The sequence below is a fragment of the Octopus bimaculoides genome, chromosome 12, assembly GCF_046866305.1.
Source record: "Octopus bimaculoides isolate indiv1 chromosome 12, ASM4686630v1, whole genome shotgun sequence".
NCBI classification, from domain to species: domain Eukaryota; kingdom Metazoa; phylum Mollusca; class Cephalopoda; order Octopoda; family Octopodidae; genus Octopus; species Octopus bimaculoides.
In genome coordinates, this window is record NC_142939.1 from 60,932,341 (window position 1) to 60,947,340 (window position 15,000).

The following is a 15,000-nucleotide window of genomic DNA, read 5'->3' on the forward strand; positions in this document are numbered from 1 at the left end:
CATACCAGAATGCTTCTCTTAGGATGACGTGACGTGTGTAGGTGGTCGAATCTACATCTCTAATGGACGATCTCTATACGTGTGTTTGTGCGTGCGTGTGTGTGTGTGTGTGTGTATGTATTGCAGTCTCGACAGAAGTGAGGAGTTAATTAAAAAAATTAAAAAAAGATCAAAATAAAGATTAAAAATCTCGGTGCAGGTATAACTGCTGTAACAATGACGACGACGACGACGAAGACAATGACGGCGGCGGCGGCGACGACAATAAAAATAACAGCAGGAATGACGAAACGACGACAACAACAATACAAACTACAACAAAAGAAGCAACAACAACAACAACAACAACAACAACAACAACAACAATAACGTTAATAACAACATCAGCCACAGTAAGAGCAACCGTAACAACAATGAAACGGTGACAACAACAACAACAACAATAGCATGATCGAAAATTGTAACAATTTTTCATTCAGCTAATGGCGAAAATTTTAAGGTAAAAATGCCGAAAATGAAAACACAAACAGGAAAATCTCTCTAAAATTAATTACCAACAAATATTTGAAGAACCTGACAAAAAGCAAGCGGCTTAAATACATGGAGCAAGGTACAATGAGAGGGAGAGAGAGAGAGAGAGAGAGAGAGAAACAGAGGGAGAGAGTGGAGAGAGAAGGAGAGAGAGAGAGAAGCGGAGGTTAAAGGTAGATAGATAGATAGATAGATAGAGAGAGAGAGAGAGAGAGAGAAAGAGAGAGTGGGGGAGAGAAGGAGGAAATTTAAATATTTATTAAATTTGTAATTTTTAATTCCTGAACGAACTGTTAAACTGTTGAAGCAATGCTGAAGCGGAAGTGTTTTAATGAAATGAAGAGGTTTCTGCGCTTTGGATTAATAATAATAATAATAATAATAATAATAATAATAATAATAATAATAATAATAATAATAATAATTTTGGCACAAGGCTAGCAATGTTTTAGGAAGAGGTTAGTCGATTACATCGATTCCAGTGTTCAACTGGTACTTATTTTATTGATCCCAAAAGGATGAAACACAAAGTTGACCTCGGTGAAATTTGAACTTGGTACGTAAAGACAGACAAAATACTGTGAGATATTTTGTTCCATGTGCTAACAGTTCTCTCAGCTCAATGGCTTCAAATCTTGGCCCAAAGTCAGCAATTCTAGGGCGTGGATAAGTCGATTATATCACGTCCAGGCTCACCAGGCCTGGGCGTGGTTCAAGCATTTCCGCCCACAAATCACGCACATAAAAAGCAATGAATTACCTGGAAATTGCTCTGACACAGAGAGGAGTTCCAGTTGTTGATTGCGAGATGGGGGGAACAAAACCGAAATGGATGGAGGAAAAGAGTGCACAGTGGTTGTTCGAAGTTTGAAAGAAAAAAACGAAGCACGAGGAGATCAAGAGAAGGCTTAGAAAGAATAAACCTGTAGAAAATGAAGGAGTGTTGCTTTTTATGTGTGTGATTTGTAGGAGGAAATGCTTGAGTCACGAAGGTTTGGTCAGCCATCAGAGAACCCATAGGAATCAGATCATTGTAAATTGTGATATGGCTATCGTTCACAACAAAACATGTGCAACCTGTGGAAAAGGTGTGCCTTTCAGTTGGAGGATTGAAAAGGCAGAAGCAACAGGCATGTCATCCGCGTCAAATTGTTAGCGTCCACACTGCCGCGTCCAATCGTCTCATCCCGAGAGTTCACATGTCTGTGAAATACTCAGCCATTTACACGTTAAATCAGGAAACAATGATTCATTTCAATTATTGAGTGTCTGACAGAAATTGAAATTACAAATGAGACGATTGGACGCGGCGGTTTGGACGCGGATGATTGCATGTTGAGCCTGTTTAGGTGACAGTACATTTTAGCACAGGAGACATGCACTCAGACGCGCTCGCGCATAGACACACATACACACAGACACACATACACACATACACACACACATACACACACACATACACAAACACATACACATACACAAGCACACACGCAGGTGCACGGAGAATTATATGCATTCAGATAGAGTGACAGGGAAAGAGGGGTAAGAGAGACTTTTCTGATGCATGTAAGCATAACTGAATGTTTATACACATAAATGGAAAGGAAGAGAAAGATAGATTGAGGGAGAGAGAGAGAGAGAGAGAGAGAGAGAGAGAGAGAGAGAATGGGGAGAAGGAAAGAAACATTAATATGTCGGATGTCAAGTAAGTCAGCATCAAATTATTGACGCCAAAACGTTTCATACCCTGTGCCTTTAACATAATTTTCAGGTAGAATCTATGAATTAAAGGAGTAATCCACCTGATGAGTCTCTTTATAGTTTTTGTCAACCCAGTTTCAATAAAAAGAAAAAAAATGTAGATAAACCCAAGGGTATAGGAAACAACATCTAAACGGAGGGTTCGAACGCAGACTTATATTTGCGAAACGAACTTCTTAACCAATCGCCCACACTACGCCTTGGTACGTTATATATAAATACTCTATGAAATCAGTTCTCAAAACAAAGACAAGGTTACCAACATTGTCCAGAATCGATAGTTCAGCTCTTCGATTTACTGTTGCAAAATATTGACAAACAAGTTTCTTGTCTTCAATAATTTAGCAGCTTAACTGCTTTAACTAATAATATTCGACTAATTAATTGTGCTTTACGTTGCCGTATTGGCATCAGAATATATCATATACAATGACGAATCATAATGGGCTTTCTTCTTCTTCTTCTTCTTCTTCTTCTTCTTCTTCTTCTTCTTCTTCTTCTCCTTCTTCTCCTCCTCCTCCTCCTCCTTCTCCTTCTTCTTCTTCTTCTCCTCCTCCTCCTCCTCCTCCTCCTTCTTCTTCTTCTTCTTCTTCTTCTTCTTCTTCTTCTTCTTCTCCTCCTCCTCTTCTTCTTCTTCTTCTTCTTCTTCTTCTTCTTCTTCTTTTTCTTCTTCTTCTCCTTCTTCTTCTCCTTCTTCTTCTTCTAATTTAACACAATTTGCTCAAGTCACGCCTTGCCAAAGAGTGACTTTTATTACTTTCGGGGTTGAATTCTAAAGGAGAAACCGAGAGAACAATAAATGAGTTTGTATTCTTAATGCTGTTTTGCTGTTGATCTGATTAATGTTTATGTAGAAGTAAACGAAACAAGCATTAAAATACACGAAAGTTCATGCTGTCTCATCAAGTACAGAATTAAATGTAGAGATTACAAGGTGACATACATTTTGTATAAGGAAACATGACTTGTGCTCGATCACCATTCAGTAATAATATATAGTAAGAATCTGGTTAATGGAGCTGGCGGCTGACACAAAGTGTTTTGGTTGTTTTAATAACGGTTCTACTAACAGAGCTGCACCAATGTCTGTTCTCAGGTCTTTCTTGACATTTAAGTCAATAGATTATAAAGGTGAAACATGTGTTGTATAGGCAAACATGGCCAGTATTCGATCGCCATAAAATATTGGTTTCAAATTTTGGCAGCAATCCTAAAGGAGGGGATGAGTCAATCACATTTACCCCAGTACATGACGAACTTCATTTTATCGACTTTAAAAAGTTGAAGGTCAAAGCTGACTTCGGTGGGATTTGAACACTGAACGTTAATAACCGGAAGAAATGTCACTAACCAACGATAACGATTCTGCCATCTCTCGGCTTTGATTAGCATAAAATATTTTTTAAAATAATTTTGGCACAAGGCTATCAAATTTAGGGAAACGGGAAAGCCGATTACGTTAATCCCAATGCTCAGATGGTATTTGTTTTATCGACCGCAAACGGCAAGGTCAGCTTCGGCGACATTTGAACGCAGAATGTAAATAGCCGGAAGAAATGCCACTAAGCATTTTGTTCGACGCGATAACGATTCTGCCGGCCCGGCTCGCCGCTTTGGTGAACATAAAATTATAAAGAGCTGGGTGTCACAGGGTTTTTTTTGCTTGTTTTCATAATTGCTCCGCCTTAAGAGCAAACAACATCGACGATCCTTCCAGGCATTTTGCATGAAATTAAAAATCACACACCGAAACATTTGACAATTATTTTACGTTATTATTATTATTATTATTATTATTATTATTATTATTATTATTATTATTATTATTATTATTATTATTCAGTTTGTTCATCGTGTACAAGTACATATGCATTCATCACTATTTTATTTATTTATATTCATTTTTAGACAAATCGAAGCATGTCTTAGACAATTCCGGAGCGTATTGAACTTACGTTGGGCGTGCCTTTTGACCCACCCTGTATATAGATTACACGCTGACCCATATTTTGTTTAGCCAAACAGGACTTGTGTTCAGTTCTCATAAGATATTAAATAGAAACAATCTGGTTAATAGAGAGTGTTTTGTGGTTTTAGTGGCTCCATCTTGAGGAAGAACAACAACACAAACGACCGTTTTCAGGCCCTCCATGACAAATCCAGACAAATCCACCATCTTGGCTATTAGGGGTTTTGTTGTTATGTAGCTCCGACTGAGTAGATTTTTGATCCAATGTTTTCCAGCCGTGAATTAAGTCCCAAAACTTGGCCTAAATTCTTGCATTAGAGTGGACCCTGCTAAGGACACCCAGAAACCAGGCTGGGGTGTTAAATCGAGGACCCAATTGAGCTCACTACCCGAGAACAGATACAACCCACACGACAAGATTTACACATAAGTTTTACCTAAAAGGTAATACCCAACACCTAGTAATATGTATGATCCAACAGTGCAGAAGTTCCCCTCGTCTCACGTTTTTTAGGTAGGTCCACCATCCGTCGACGGATTGCAAGGCCCCTTCGTAGATCTTATTCGTCTTTGCTAACTTTAGTAGACTTGAATAACGTGAACTGAAGTGTTTTGTTCATGAACACAACGCACCACCAGGTTCAAGATTCGAACCCAGAATTTTACGATCATGAGTATAACGCCCTTAACACCAAGCCGCGCGCTCTCCACCATAATTTTTACCACCCGGGCTTTGGTCGAACCGAGTCTAAGGTAGAAACCTCTTGCTCAAAAGGCGGCACAATGATGTTATATGCAAAACTTCGTAAGTACGAAAAGACTGCATCAACTATAGAGCCATAATTGCGTTAGGAAGGATTCTAGAAGGACTGTAATTCAATCTCTTCAGAATATCAGAAAAATCAAACAAATATCTATGAGTTTGTTGACCGAGTGGTTCTATTTAACAGAGATATAGTTTCACTTGTAATATAACGAGATATGAAGATTTTGGAAACAATTTTTAAAGCGTAATTCGTATACTTAGATTTGTGAATCACACACACACACACACACACACACACACACACATACACACACACACACACACACACACACACACACACACACACATACACATATATATTATCATATATATGTGTATGTGTGTGTGTATATCTATATATGTTATGCGTGTGTATATATATATATATGTATATATATATATATGTATATATATATATGTATATATATATATGTATGTGTGTGTATATATATATATGCATATATATATATATATATATATATTTATATATATTTATATATACATATATATATATATATATATATATATATATATATATATATATATATATATATATATATACATATATATTATGCATATATATATATGTATATATATATATATATATATATGTGTGTATATATATATATATATATATATATATATATATATATATATATATATGCATATATATACATATATTTATATATATGCATATACATACATACATATATATATATATATATATATATATATATATATATATATATATATATATACATTCATGCACACACATACGCAGACACAGCTCACACACACACACGCACACACACACACACACACACACACACATTTACGAACATAGGCACATCATCGATTCTCGTAAAACTTTTCCTTTGTTAGTGATTTATTCTGATGAAAAAAAAAGTACTTTTTTTTCTCCTTTTATAGTTAGTTTATCCTTGACACTCGAAAGGTTTTTATAATAGGTAAACATCAGGTTATAATGGATTGAGTTATGTTTAGAGTAGTTAAATTGTTTTCCTTCCTGAATTTTTCTGAGTTTCGAAGGCTTTTACAGGGAGGAAAGTAGATGAAAGCAATAATGAACAGTTTCAAAGTGAATCATTGTTATAGAAGAGAATCCGTCAGAGATTTCTTTTCAATACAATAAAAAATACAGGACGTGACGACAGTGAACGGAAAATGGCGACCCATTGAGAAAGAGTTACGTAACTGTGGTTCTTTCCTTTGAGAGTGCTTAATAATATCTCTGCTTTCTTTTTTTTTTTACGTCACTTGGACATAGCAATAAGCGCAACCCCTTTGACATTTTCGAGGCCTTCGGGAAAGGAAGTAATTCGTGAAAGGCACCCAGAAGCGAAGAGGCGGAAGCTTGTAATTTAGTCATCCATCCATCCATCCATCCATCTTTCTTCTCTGCCCAAAATTCCTGGGTGAGCCGTGGGGGTAAAGACTTCAATCATCTACTCCTCAGGTGTTAATGCTTCCTGATATTGCTAATTTCTCCCTCGATTTTATTACCCTTTTCTGTGTGATTGTGTGGCTAAGTAGTAACCATGTGTTTAGGAAGGAAGCTTCTTACCACACACACACGCGCGCTTGCACCCTTCAAAAGAAGTACTGAATGTTTTAAGCAACGATCTTCCAATATCGATGTTTTTACTGGAGAAGGTTAAAAGCTTATTTGGGCTGATGATTTTGGAACTTAGGGTAATAAGTGATTCAGTGGTCAGAGAAGGACTGGCCAGTAGATTTTGCATGACAGAGGTCCACCGTTGTATGGACACTCGCTGCTGCCACATAAACTAGTTTCACATGCCTAAGAGTCAAATAGACAATATGTTTATTTGACCTACAGACACAGATAAGCTCGGTAGATCAGAAACCTAGGAGAGTAAGCTGTTAATAAACCGGTAGAAGACAACAGGAACGAAATAACATATCTTTTCCAAGCAACATCATGAATCTTCCAGTATCGGCATGGAGGTTTTGGATCGCCGACGCTTGTAAACATGGTAAACAAAATGTACATGGTCAACAAAAAAAAGAGAGGCTCTAGATGGCAAACTAGATAGAGAACCCGGGTAATTAAGTAAAAGAAAATCAGTGTCATCTTATACCTTTTCAAACATGATGCATAGATCAAAATATTTAAATCTGTCTGAACACCAAGGTTCGTCTAGCGTTAAGAAAGTATAACAAAGTGGTTATGATTCATTTCTGCAAACATTGCAAACATTTTACCAGTAATATATTAGAGGTGATATCTCCTTTATAAATAAACTTTCTGCCTGATCAAAATATATCAACATATAGATGTAGGAAGGTAGTGACCAGGCACATCGTAAGCACATCGGATAACATGTCAAACGGTATTTCTATCAGCTCTGGGTTCATATGTTGTCAAGGTAACCTTTGCTTTTCAACCTTTCAGGGTCGATGAAATAAAGTACTGATAAAGTACTAGGGCCGATGTAATCGACTAGTCCATCCTCCTCAAAATTATTAGCCCTGAATCCTGCCACGGACCGTTCTAATGACGACGCCCAGTTCTGATGGCTGTTGTAGTTTTGGACACTCACGCGCCATGGACGCCAAGTCAGATGCCTTATGAATATTAGGGCACGAAAAAAATATTAAATGTAGGTGGCGGTATAACGGACATGGGAAAATATCTTGAGCTCCGTATTATTGCGTACAAAGTTCAAATTTCATCGGGGATCGGCCTTGCTCTTTGTCTTTCTGGTACTTGAGAAACTAATGAAAGAAATTGCTTACTAGACCTGATTTGAAAAATTCCAGCCGTTTGTCAACGCACGAACATAATATGTAATAGATAAAATTGATATAAGAGATATATTGTTTTTAACTGAGGCAAAATATTTGTAGCTTTAAGGGAGGGGTCTTTATCGATTATAGTGACATAGTGACTCTAATACCAGGGCAGTACTTTATTTTATGAAATCCTGAATGATGAAAAGCAAAGTGGATCTCGCAGGATTTGAACTTGGAATATGAAAAAAAACGGGATGAATACCGCTAAACACTTTCTCCGACGCTCTAACGATTCCACCAGCTTGCTACCCTGGCAATCCAGAAAATATGGATTTCTAATTTAGGCACCAGACCAGTAATGTTGAAAGGAGGTGTCAGTCAATACCATCGTGCCCAGTTCTTGGATGGTACATTATTTCATCATTTTCTAGAAGGATGAAATGCAAAGCTGGCGTCAGCAGGAATGTAAAGAGCTGGAATAAGTATCAGGATGCTTTTTACTCCAATGCTATAACGATTCTGCCAACTCACTGCCTTTATACGATGCATTATATTGCGTGTAATTAAGATAGGATACCGAGTCCGAAAACGTTTAAGTTTGAATCAAGCTATATGGCTTAAACTTTACGTCACTGCGTTGTAAAACAGAGTGATTTCATCTCAAGAGATTGATGACGCGTTAAATGTATAATATTGTAAGCAGCCAACCACTTTCTGCGGACGTGTGACTTGAGTTTTTGGAGCTAGTTTTAATTAAGAAATTCACTTTCAGATGAACAGTTTGGTGGCCCTATTGAACAAAGAATCACCTCAAAGTATAGCTGAAATATTGTCTTCTCTGAAGAAAGCATTGTTTCCCAAACAAGAAAACGAAGAAATGAATAAAACAAAGCTTGTCCATCTAAGTAATTAGAAAATTGCCATCATACACATAAAATTACACTTGGGGTTTTACTCGTAAATCCAAAGCTATACAAAGGGGATAACTGTGATTACATTAGCATATACATAGGGAAATTTATAACGTGTTTCATTAAAAAGGTGGCTTTCAGTGTTGATTATAGTCGACTAGAATACTAGATGCTCAAAAATCAAATGAAACTACCGTACTTTGTCCGACATTTTCTTATTTTCAGAGCTTTAACGTGGAGTATGGCTTTTATAAACAGATTAAGGAACTAAAAAAAAAGCCCATGTAGCACATCTATCTGAGATATCATCGAGTTAGCTAGGAAATTTTGCTGAAAAACACCAAGCGCTTATTGACAGTCAGATTATGTTATTCATTGAAAAAGTCATATCGACTTTCTTTGCACGAGCCAACGATGATGCCTCTATGTACTTGTGCAATCCAAGGTACAGTTGCTGAAGATGCTCTGCAACAACGCAGTTGTGAAGCGACCTACTTAACCACACAGGCACATGTCACACCTGATCTGTTCAAGCTGACTAAGGATCAAGACACTCTAGTCATGACCATCAGGAATTCATAGTCGTGAACATATCGTGTCTATGTTTACTATCTAGAACCACATAATCCATTGTAATTTTCCTCTTCTTAAGACGATTTAGTGGGATTTGAGGGAAATTTGACTATTATTTCAAGCAAAGGAAGTGGTCATTTAGAGAGAGAGAGAGAGAGAGAGAGAGAGAGAGAAAGAGAGAGAGAGAGAGAGAGAAAGAGAGAGAGAGAGAGAGAGAGAGAAAGAGAGAGAGAGAGAGAGAGAGAGAGAGAGAGAGAGAGAGAGAGAGAGAGAGATCTCCCTCATTCAGGCAATAAGGATACTCCACTTACTAGAAATAGCTGCCAATTTTTTTATCATCTACATTTTACAGACTCGGAAGAAAAAGGTTAAAAATAGATATACTCTCTGACAAAAAGAGGGAAGGGCACGGTTAGATGGCATAAGATCCCCATTTTACTAAATAAGGTCTTGCCTGTGGCTAAACAACAACAACGACCTAAACAGAAGGTATCATAAGGATGGGGTGAATGTACGCTGAAACCTGCGAAATCTCAGTGAGTAAAGTCTAAATAGGATAAAGCGTGTAATCCGGTGCTCTACTGATTATGATACTCGGTAGATGAGTAGAACGGTACTTGTCGAGTACGACTCGCAGAAATTGATATAGCTTTGTTAATTACAGGGATGTAATTTAATTAATTAAGTAGATCGGTTTCTTTTGACAACAATATACGAACTCAAATGACAACTTTAATGACGCTTTCTACTATAGACACAAGGCCAGCAACTTTAGGGAAGAGGATAATTCAATACCTTGGTCTTAGCACCTGACTGATACCTACATTTTTGTTCCCCAAAGGACGAACTGCAAAGTCGTCCAAACCTCGCTAGAGTTTGAACTCAGAACGTAAAGCCACAAAAAATGCTTCTTTGCATTTTGTCTGGCGTGCCTGCGATTCTGCCAGCCCTCTTAATAATAATCCTTTCTAAGGTAGGGTGCTGGCTGAATCGTTAGGACGCCGAAGAAAAAGGCTTAGCGGCATTTCTTCTGGTTTTACGTTCTGAGTTCAAATTCTGCCGAGGCCGACTTTGCATTTCATCCTTCGCGGATCGATAAAATAAGTACTAGTTGAGCACTGGGATCGATGTAATCGACTTGCTCACTCTCCAGAGGCTATTGGTTTTGTACCAAAATACGAAACCGATAATATTCCTTTCTACTATAGGCTCGAAGCATGAAATTTGCAGTGAGAGGAATAGTCGATTAGATCGATCCCCGTATTTGACTGGCACTTATCAATTTCCGAGCAATGTCGATCTCGGCGGCATTTCAATTCAGAACATGAAACCAGAAGAAATGCTGCCTGCTAAGCATTTTGTCCAGCGTGGTAAGCATTTTGTCAGCTCACTGTCTTGGTGTCAGTTCTAATAACATAAAATAATAACATTACCAATATTTGTTTTGGAAGAGAATCTCAAAGTTCATTTCAGAAACACGGCATCGCAGAGGAAACGATAATCACTAATAGAATTGTCATTTGAGAATGGACGCGATATGACGTGACGTGTGGACAGAAAAGCTCCTTATTAGAATAACTATGCTCAACATTTCTGCTGAGAATTTTTGAGGGAGTGAAGGCCAAACATTTTAATCCACACAATCTCAGATTTCAGAATATTGTCAGGAGCATAGAAATGGTAAAAAAAATAAAAAAATAAAAAATAATGGTTTTGCTAGAATGATATATCATATCACCACAACACAGTTGCTTTTTTTTTTTATATATCTCAGAAGCACATTCCTCTGCTAATGATTATCATCATCAATAAATCGGTTTATGGCATGATATTAAGCAGTATTTGACGATATCAATATCGTGTCTTTCTTGGTATAGAGTTTAGATAAAAGCATATTTATAACAGGCTGCACATATCTGAGCGATTTTGCGTGTTCGCTTGCTTTCTTCAATAACAAACGTCATCGCAGGCTATAATCGCATATTTGATGAAAAAAAAAAGGTGCTGTAATAGTGTAGCATGTTTGATATGTTACACTCCTTGTAAACATGATGTGTTCGATAATGTATAGCGTATCTGCTTTGATATAAGACGTAATATATTTTCTTCTGGATATAAAACGTCAACCTCAGCGGAATTTGAACTCAGAACGCAAAGATGGACAAAATGCCGCAAAACATTGTTGTCCTCCGTGCTGACGATTCTGCCACCTCACCGCCTTAAATACAATAAATAATATAGATTTCAAATTTTGGCACAAAGCCAGCAAATTTGGGGGAGGGGTAAGTTGATTATATCGACCCCAGTACTCAAATGGCAATTACTTTATCGACCTTGAAAGAACGAAAGGCAAAGTCGACCTCGGTGAAATTTGAACACAGAACGCAAAGACGGACGAAAGACGCCTTATATATCCTGCGTGCTAACGATACTACTAACTTGCCGCGTATGTATATATGTATATATATATATATATATATATATATATATATATATATATATATATATATATATATATATATATATATATATATATATATATATATATATATATATATATATATATATATATATATATATATATATATATATATATATATATATATATATATATATATATATATATATATATATATATATATATATATATATATATATATATATATATATATATATACACATACATACATATATATATATATATATATATATATATATATATATATATATATATATATATATATATATATATATATATATATATACACACACACATACATACATACATATATATATATATATATATATATATATATATATATATATATATATATATATATATATATAATCATAAATATATAGGGATTGACAGTAACCTGCTTCTCCAACATACTGAGAATTCAGAAATAGCAGTCAAAGAACTACTGATTTCAAAACTACAAATTATTACTCTGAACTTACTGGCCGATAAATTTCTTAACGTCTTCCTCACGTGGTATTGATGTTCACATGGTCAAAATTAACGTGAGTTATTTAGACATTAACAAATTTATTAGAATATTTAGCTGAAGATCAGAATAGAGTATTCTTTACTCTTAACTGTGAAACGATCGTACTAAATTAACTAAAGGCAAGTGTTTTTTTACTCTTCTCTACTGTTTTTTGTTCTGTGTGTATCAAAAATATCGCTATCAATCTAGAGTAATAATTTGTAGTTTTGAAATCAGTAGTTCTTTGACTGCTATTTCTGAATTCTCAGTATGTTGGAGAAGCAGGTTACTGTCAATCCCTATATATTTATGATTATAAATGTTTTTTACCGAAAAAGGTTTTTTCATACTGAGCTACCCGGCAAAATTGTTAATTATTAATTTTATTACTAATTGACGATTCCCTGCCCTGCATATCTCTCTCTCTCTCTCTCTCTCTCTATATATATATATATATATATATATATATATATGTATATATGTATATACCAGCAATGTACTGTGGTGGAAACGCGGCCGGGTGTCGATTTAATAAATTATACGCCTTCAAAATATTTGACTCCTTGGATTTGAATGAATGTTAAAGATTATTATTGACAGGAAGAAACACACTTTGTTGAAGCTTTTATTTATTTTGTTTTATATACTTTTTGGTCTATTATTTTTTTCTTTTGCTTTGAGAATATTCCATAAAGCATGTTTATCAGTCATGCTGCTAATGCAATGTTTATATGTTTAAACAGTAAAAATAATGACATTTGTTTGAGTTAATTCCATATTGTTCGGGAACAATAATGGAAAAAAACAATCGAACATTTGTTTTGTGATAGTTTGACATGTTTATTTGTAATAAACTAAAGACACAACAGCTACCTCGTCATCTTTCACTGCCGTTCTAAACCCAAATAGCAAGCACTTTGATACAGATACCATCAAAACTCCGGGGAAATAAGACCGATAATTTTGCAATAAAAGTGATTAGGGGTTTAGAAAATAAGAAAATAACAGCCTAAAGCATGAATCATATTCTGTGTACCTTTCTGTGTGTGTCTGTTACTTTGTGTGTTTGTTTGTTACTCTGTGTCTATCTATTTATCTACCTATCTGTATGTATGTATGTATGTATGCATGTATGTAAACGAATATGTATATATAAGCGCAGACATGGCTGTGATAAGAAAAGTGCTTTGGGTTAAGCCCCACAACGCAGTCCTTTTTTTTTATATAGAAATAACCTTCTATCATAGCCAGGAGCCTACCAATGCCTTATGAGTGAATTTTATAGACGAAAACTGACTGGAAGCCTGTCACATACATACACACACACGTTCGTGCGTGTATGCATACATTTTTTGGTATAGGTCCAAAGCTTAAAATTTTGAGAGAGAGTCCTAGTCGATTACATGAACCCCACGCACCAAAATATTTTGCATTCTATCTATAATACATTATTATTATTATTATTATTATTATTATTATTATTATTATTATTATTGTCGATAAATGAAGTACCAGTATGGAACTGGAATCGACGTAATCGACTATTCCCCTCCCCCAAATTTCAGGCCTTGTGCCTATAGTAGAGAGGATTATTATTATTATTATTATTATTATTATTATTATTATTATTATTATTATTATTATTATTATTATTATTATTATTATTATTATTATTATTATTATTATTATTATTATTAAGGCTGTGAGCTGGCAGAGTCGTTAGCATGCCGGACAAAATGCTTCGCATCATTTCATCCGCCTATATGTTTTGAGTTCAAATTCCGCCGAGGTCGACTTTACCTTTCATCCTTTTGGGTCGAAAAATTAAGTACCAGTGAAACACTGGTTTCAATGTAATCGACTAGTCCCACCCAGCAAATTCGAGGCCTTGTGCCTCCAGTAGATAGGATTAATTTGTTTATTTGTTAAATGTAAAGCGTTGCCACTTTCGAAATATACAATGTGAATTTTAATGGTGGTGCGTAATCGTGGTGTGTGACTTTTGATAGACGTGCATCTGTGTGTATATGCACACACACACACACACATACACACACACACACATTGGTATTGTCGTTATATAATATTTCATCTTCCATCGAAAATGGTTGAACTATTACTTTTATTTCCATAATGATTCTGCGTTTGTATGATTTATGTTTTAAAGTTACTGAAATTAGAACGATTATTCTGGTTTTGTGTTTTTCTTAATTTTCTTTTTCTATTTTGGTTTTGTTTTGGGGCGGGGAGAGTAACATTTTTTTTAACAATTAATTTATAATAAACTGTTTTGTAGTTTCTGCCGAACACTGTCCGTTTTGAAATCGATTTAATATATTAATTATGATTTCAAAAATCGATTTTATTGACATTTGAAACTCTATTGTTCTATTTTGAAAGTGTTTAAAAAAAAATATTTGAAAAATAATTCGATGGAAATGAAAATTCCGAGAAAAATATTTTAGATACCTGAACACTTGAATAGATTTAATTATCACAGGAGAATTCACGGGGATGAAAGACCTTCTAGAAATAGCAACTAAATCTCCCTCACTTTACAATCCTTACTGGTAACCGTCAGTTACGACGACGAGGTTTCCAGTTGATCCGATCAAAGCATACACACACACACATACATATATAATTTATGTATATACATATATCAAAACAGTAGATTAAAAA

The 15,000-nt window shown here is 35.4% G+C and overlaps 1 protein-coding gene across 4 annotated transcripts in view; it reads right to left on the reverse strand.

The window, feature by feature from the left end:
- The window catches only part of LOC106880106 (uncharacterized), a 513,189-nt gene that overhangs the window by 332,482 nt on the left and 165,707 nt on the right, over window positions 1-15,000 (reverse strand). The gene's annotated exons all lie outside the window — the stretch shown is intronic.